Source organism: Cervus canadensis, chromosome 10, assembly GCF_019320065.1.
Source record: "Cervus canadensis isolate Bull #8, Minnesota chromosome 10, ASM1932006v1, whole genome shotgun sequence".
Taxonomy (NCBI): Eukaryota; Metazoa; Chordata; class Mammalia; order Artiodactyla; family Cervidae; genus Cervus; species Cervus canadensis.
Genome location: NC_057395.1, coordinates 46,669,301 through 46,677,128, shown reverse-complemented (window position 1 = coordinate 46,677,128; position 7,828 = coordinate 46,669,301).

Below are 7,828 nucleotides of genomic sequence, written 5' to 3'. Positions count from 1 at the left end.
CCTGGTCCTCAGGCCACAGGTAACGCCAGTCTTTGGGACAGACGTTTGGGCGCCGGCACTCTGCCAACTCAGGCGTCCATCAGCAGCTCTAGGGCAGTGGACCGAGTAGGGCTTCACCTGTCGGGTGCTTTAGCCCCCGGGTGTGTGGCTTCGTGGAGGGGGTCCGAGGCTGGCATCGCCTGCTTTCCAGGGTCAGGATTCCATGATGTCATGCTTTTAGGAATGGTCCTAACAAGAATGTCCCCAGCCAGAATGGATGCATGTATATGTTTGGCTGAGTTCCTCTGCTGTCCACCTGAAACCTATCACAACATGTTAATCAGCACCAATATAAAATTGTTTTTCAGTCGCTCAGTCGTGTCCAACTGTTTGCAACACCATGGACTGCAGCATGCCAGGCTTCCCTGTCCTTCACCATCTTCCAGAGCTTGCTCAAATTCATGTCCATTGAGTTGGTGATGCATCAAACCATCTTATCGTCTGTCATTCCCTTCTCCTCTTGCCCTCAATCTTTCTCAACATCAGAGTCTTTTCCAGTGAGTTGACTGTTCGCATCAGGAGGCCAAACTATTGAAGCTTCAGCTTCAGCACCAGTCCTTCCAATGAGTATTCAGGACTGATTTCCTTTAGGATTGACTGGTTTGATCTCCTTGCAGTCCATGGGACTCTCAAGAGTCTTCTCCTTCACCACAGTTCAAAAGAATCAATTATTCAGTGCTCAGCTTTCTTTATGATCCAACTCTCATATCTATACGTAACTACTGGAAAGACCATAGCTTTAACTATACAGATCTTGTCAGCAAAGTAATGTCTCTACTTTTTAACATGCTATCCAGGTGTGTCATGCTATCCAATATAAAATTAAAAGGTTTTAAAAAAACTACAAAAGAAATGTCCCAGTAAACTTCAGGGCAGCTCCCCACCTGCATTTGTGCCTGTAGAGACTACACAGGTAGCCTTCTGGAACCTCAGGGACTGGCCCCAAGAAGGCAGAGCATGAGTGGGTGGGCCAGGTAGGTGGCTGCAGGGGTGGGAAACCGGGGGCACTTGGAAGAAGGCAGGACCCAAGTCTGGCCTCAGTTTCTCAAAGCTTTGGCTTCCTCCCTTCTCTCAACTTCCTCTTTCCTCCCAACCCCATCCCCTGCCCACCCACTACTTTAAAGGGACTCAAATCCCATGGCCTCTTCTTCTAGGTTCTAAAGAAAGAATGCTAAGTAGACAGGTGCAGTTGGTCTGAACACATGATGCTTTTCCAGCATCCTAGAAAATAGTCAGCAAAGTCTACAGAAACCTCTCCGCAGCACAGAGGATTCTGCAGTTAAATACAGCACCTCTTTGTTCAGAGGGGACACCCGTGGGTCCAGGACAAGCAAGGGTGATGGTGAGACGCTGCGACATGAACACTCTTTGTGCAAATACCTTCCCTCTGATGAGAATCTGGCTGATGAATGTCTCTGAGTCATCACAACTTCTCTGTGATCTTGGGGGACACAGCTTGGCATTGTTAACCCTGTAGTGATTGTGCAGGAAACTGAGGCACTGAAGGTTCTGGTATTTTGATCTCTGAAGAATAAATGCTGCATAAACCCAGTAATTGCCACTTAGTAGAATGTTCCTACAGGATAAACCTCATTGATAGCCAACCTGCACATACACAATAAGAATTTATAAATCATTACTTTGAGATGCACTGTTAGTATTCATATGTAATCTCAATTTACATTAACACAAATCACTGCCATGTAGAAAAGAAAGATCAAAAATTGTCTATGCAATATCCTTTATTACAACGAAACATTGTGTTAGACTAGTGAGCATTCTCAGGAAAGTATGACTGGGACTTAAAAAGATAATCAAGTTAACACTGGCGTGTCAGGTGTAGAATTGCATTCTCCCCATAAAGATATGCTGATGTCCTAAAAAAACCTCAGAATGTGACCTCATTCAGAAAAACTGTCTGTGCAGAGGTAATCAAGTTAAAATGAAAATCCAGTATGACTGGTGTTATCATGGGGGGACAGTTGGCCACACTGAGACAGACACAGAATATCACATGAAACTGAAGGCAAAGATGGGGGTGATGGATGAAGATGAAGGCAAAGATGCAAGTGATGATGATGAAGATGAAGACTCAGATTGGGGTGATAATGAAGATGATGGCAAAGACTGGGGTGTTGAGGAAGATGAAGGCAAAGATCAGGGTGATGATGAAGAAGATGAAGGCAGTGATGCTTCTACAAGCCGAGGTGCCCAAGGATTTTGACAACACCAGAAGGCGGGGGAAGAGGTAATAGAACAGATTGGCCCTCACAGACTCAGGATGAACCAACCTGCCAATACCCTGAGCCCTGAGTTCTGGCCTCCAGGACTACGAAACAGTAAGTTTTTGTTGTGCTAAGCCACCCAGTTTGTGGTACTTTGTGAGGAAGACCTAGCAAATGAATAGCAAGATGTCAAAGTTATTTTACCTTCAGAAGAAAAACAGGCAGTGGTTTAACTGACTTTGTTGTTTTCCAGGATTGCATGTCATTGACAAAATGCATTCTTTTGCAAATCCTTTATTTCTGAATCCATCATAAACAGCAGTCAAGTGAGACTGCTGGAAATGCAAAGTGCCTCCGATGTTGGCATGACTGAAAGGGATAAAATGTCAACAGAATCCAGTGCTGATAGCACACAACCAGAGGAAGAGCCTCAGAGTTAAACCTGGACTGCAATCCTAGCAGTCTTTCACTTTTTCACTCAATAAATGTTTATTCCATGTCACTTGTTTGCCAATCACTGAACATTTCATCCAAAGAGTGTGTAAAGCATTTCATCTTTTGTTGGGTTTGTAAAAATGGGCCCATCTGTAAAGAGAAAGAGGCCCTGATTTCCTCCCAGTTGACTTTCAACCCTAAGGTTCCATAGTTTTATCATTGTGGGTCTTAATTTTGACATTGGTCACACACTGACTTCAGCTGTGTTCTTTTTGTCTGTTTAAAATGACCCATTCAGAAATTCGGGTTAATTTGGCAGATCTTATTTCATTTCTGCTTCCAGGTACATTCCCTGACATTCATCCTGATGCATGTCACATCTTCACTGAGCTTGGTTTAACTCTGGATGTCTTAAGTAGTTTTTTAGAAAACCCAGGATGTTGTTGAGAGTCCTCTTGGCTAATGTCTTTAATAATAATAATACTTATAAAAACTTTACAAATATAGATATAACTATGAAAAAGGACCAGGATTAATGGTTTAGAAAAGGTATATTAAAATAACAATGGGGCATTATCAAATGTAACAGTTTGATAAAACTCAAGGATAGTGAGATCTGTGAATTTAAAGGGATCAAGTATTTGTATGCTCTGGGGGCTATGTGGTACTATATATATTTTTTACCTCTTGGAAAGTACTTTGGAATCATTTATACAAATGTTAAATGCACATCACTTTGCCCACAAAGGTCTATATAGTCAAAGCTATGGTTTTTCCAGTAGTCATCTATGGATGTGAGAATTGGACCATAAAGAAGGCTGAGCACCAAAGAATTGCTTCAAACTGTCATGATGGAGAAGACTCTTGAGAGTCCCTTTGACAACAAGGAGATCAAACCAGTCAATCCTAAAGGAAATCAACCCTGGATATTCATTGGAAAGACTAAAGCTGAAGCTCCAATACTATGGCCATCTGATACGAAGAGCTGACTCACTGGAAAAAGACCCTGATGCTACGAAAGCTTGAGGGCAGGAGAAGGGGGCAACAGAGGGTGGAAGACAACTCTTTCACCAGAAATTTCTCTTTGTGAAAATTACCCTATAGCTATATTCTCTCAAGGGCACAATGACGTATAAAGACAGATATTCCCTGCAGCACTTTTTGGCTACAACAAATACTAAACAACATACAAGTCTACCAAGAGGAGTTTTCTTAAATAAATTATAACACATTATATAATTAGACATTTGTTGTTGTTGTTCAGTTGCTAAGTTGGGTCTGACTCTTTGTGACCCCATAGGCTGCAGCTCACTCGGCTCCTCTGTCCTTCACTGTCTCCCTCAGTTTGCTCAAATTCATGTCCACGGAGTAGGTGACGCTCTCTACCTATCTCATTCTCTGCTACCCGCTTCTCCTTTTGATAGTTAAAAATAGTGATATACATCATCTTTCACATATCTATATAAATATCTACATCTGTCTGTCTATCTACCTACCTACTTACCTATCGCAAATTAGTAAGAAAAAAAATTCAGGGGGCCCTCTGGTGGTCCAGTTAGGACCCTGGGCTTCCATAGGAAAGAGCACAGGTTTGATCCCTGGTTGGGGAACTGGTGCAGCATGCCCCCCCCCCCCCGCCCCAGAAAAAGGAAGAAATCCAGATGCATCCTGAAGCTCTCACTTGAGTAGGAAAAATATATTTGCATTTGAGTGGAATGAGTCAAAAAGGAGATTTTAGTTGTGAATCAAATATAACACTTTAATGAAAGGTATTTGATAAAGACCTAAATAAAGGGCAAGACGTTCTGTTTCCGTAGATAGGAACTCAGTGGGATAAAAACATCATTTCTCTGCAAAAATGCAGTGGGATTCTGGTAAAGATCTCGACAGGTGAGGAGCACACAGCGATCCTAAGAAACAGGTGAGGAGAAAAGACTCAAGAGGAGGCAAAGCAATTCTGAAGGATAGTGTGGGAAACTTACTTTAGCAGGAATTTTTTTTTAAGTATTTTATTAAAGACTTTTAGACTTAAGTCAACAAAGCTATAGCAAATAAGACTGTGTGCATTAAGCACATAGGGAGAGAAAGCAAACAGGCTGAAGGAATCTATAAAAAAGCCAGGAATAGACACCTAGAAGTAGGTCACTGGAGAACAAATTCAAAAATTCTCGTAATTTATATAGGGGGAAAAAACTGAATTGCTATTTCAACTCTGCACCTACCCCAATGCCATAGTGATATACTTCTTCTAAGGGTTTAAAAGTTTTACTTTTCTCACTTATGCTTGTCTCTGCTTCCTGAAATAGAAAAACCCTGAAGATTAAAATGCCCTCAGAATAAGTCACTCAGGGTGCAATTTTCAGAAGAAGTTGAGGCAGAGAAAGGACCTCCCCTGCACATCACCCCCAGCGTTCACTCATTGATGCCTGAACTACTCCAATGGGAGACAGAATTACACTTCTAAGTCAGGAAAAGGCTTAAAATGCAAGTAATCATCTTCTCAAAATTCTTCTGTGAGAGTGAATGACTTGGAGAAACCAGCCCCGCCGACAGCCTGATCTTGAACTCCCAGCCTCCAGGACTGGGAGACAACAAACATCTGTTGTTTAAGGCCTCAGGTGAGATATGTGTTCCCTTTTGGCCCTAACAAACCAGCACAGAAGGCCACTTCTCAAGAGGGAAGAAACAGATTGACCTCAGAAGCCCAGTGTATCGTGTCCAGAAACAGACCCGGAACGTATGGAATTTCATGTGCAATAAAAAGCATTTTAAATCATTGAGGAAAAGATTATTTAAGAAATGATATTGAGATTAAATTAGCTTAATACTGACCCGTTCTTTATACCAGAAGAGATTCCAGATGGATCAATGAGTATAATGTAAAATGACCTCATAAAAACATAAAAGATAAGCAAATGCAAAACATAACTTAGGAAATATTTATAAGTATGGTATAAAAATGGGAACAAGATTTAATGGTATAAAATGGGAACAAGCTAATGGGAACAAGATTTATCTCGAAGAGTCAGACACAACTCAGTGACTTCACTTTCACTTTTCACTTTCGTGCATTGTAGAAGGAAATGGCAACCCACTCCAGTGTTCTTGCCTGGAGAATCCCAGGGACGGGGGAGCCTGGTGGGCTGCCGTCTATGGGGTTGCACAGAGTCAGACATGACTGAAGTGACTTAGCAGCAGCAGTGTACTAATGGGCTTCCCAGGTGGCTCAGTGGGTAAAGAATCTGCCTGCAATGCAGGAGATACTGGAGATACGGGTTCGATTTCTGGGTTGGGAGGATTCCCTGGAGGAGGGCACGGCAACCCACTCCAGTATTCTTGCCTGGAGAATCCCATGGACAGAGGAGCCTGGCGGGCTACAGTCCATAGGTTGCAAAGAGTCAGACACAACTGAAGCGACTGAGCACAGCACATAGTACAAAAACCCAGAATCCATAAAGGGAAAACCTGGCACATATGTCAGTATAAAATTTTAAAGTATAGGTGCAAACAAAAGTATCAATATAATGTCAAAAGACCAACAAACCATAATTTTTTTTTTGCAAATATCATGACAGAAAGAGCCCTTAGTATATAAATAAGTCTCATAAATCTTATAGGAAAATACCAATAATCAAAAACTTTGGGGGACTTCCTGGTGATCCAGTGGTTATGAATCTGCCTGGCAATGCAGGGGTCTCTGGTTCGAGAAGATCCCACATGGCCCAGGGGCAACTAGAGCCTATGCTCTGCAGCAGGAGAAGCCACTGCCATGAGAGGCCCGGGTGCCACTCCTAGAGAGTAGCCTCCATTTGCTGCAGCTAGAGAAAGCCAACGCACAGCAATGAAGACCCAGTGCAGCCAAATATAAATAAGAATTCTTTATTTATTTATTGGGGAAGTTGGCTCAAAAATAGAATTACAAATGACCAACAAAAAAGAAAGACCCTTAAACTGACAACTAAGAAAATTAAAATTGAAGTGTGAAACCAGTTTTAGCCAATCCAGTTGGCAAAGGCGTAGTGTCTGAGAATGGTTAGGTGTCTCTGGGAACTCCTCCCACATAAATTGTGGGAGTATTAACCGCTGAGGACACTTTAGAGCAGCACTCAGTAATTGACCAAATGATAAAATAATTCACATTCCTGAGACTGGGCGTTTTACCTCGCATGGTTTACCATGTGCGTATATTCACACATGAATAAAGTAGAATTTCCATCAGATTGCAGAGGATTATCCTTTACATGGAAAAAAGCTGCTGTACTGAATAAAGCTTTGTAGTTAGAAACGTCTGGGGTTTCCCTGGTGGTCCAGTGGTTAAGAACCTGCCAGGCAATGCAGGGGACAGGGGTTTGATCCCCAGTCTTGGAAGATCCCACATGTCACAGGGCCGCTAAGCACAGGTGCCACAACTAGTGAGTCCATGGTCTGGAACCTGTGAGCTGCAACTACTGAAGTCTACGTCCTTCCTCACAGGGAGTCTGCGAGGTAGCGATTTGGAGGAGTGATTCTGGTCCAGCGAGAGACACGTTTTCTGGGGTCCCTCAGCCACTAACAATGACTGTCATCTATAGGAAAGATAAAATGATTTCCTCTCCAACAGAGCTGTCTTCCCAAAGCCGTCAATTTGATTTTCAGTAACAGCCACTAGATGGTGCCTTTTCCTTAAATTTCACCATTTCCATGGCAAGGATTCTGCTTTTGAATAAATACGTCCTTTACACGGTTTATTTATTTTCACTGAAACTGCTTTCATGACAGTTATTCACACCTACGACTACTCCAGCCTGCTTGGCTGGCACTGTAAAAAGGACAAGTGAGACAAAGCCATGGTCACTGTAAATAAACCAGAAGTAACAGGGAGTTTAGAACCACTGCGGATTTCTTTTTTTTCTGAAGTTTTCTATTGCTTTGTTCTTTGATCATTTCTCCAAGCAAATCTGTAAACACAGATACTTCCCTGGGTGTCCAGTGGCTAAGATTCCATGCACCCAATGCAGGGGAACTAGATCCCACATGCTGCAACTAGAAGTTCAAATGTCACAACCAAGACCCAGCCAGCCTAAATAGATCATATTAAAAAATAAAAAGCAAGGCCCAATTATAAAAAAAAAACCCTATAAATATAAAAA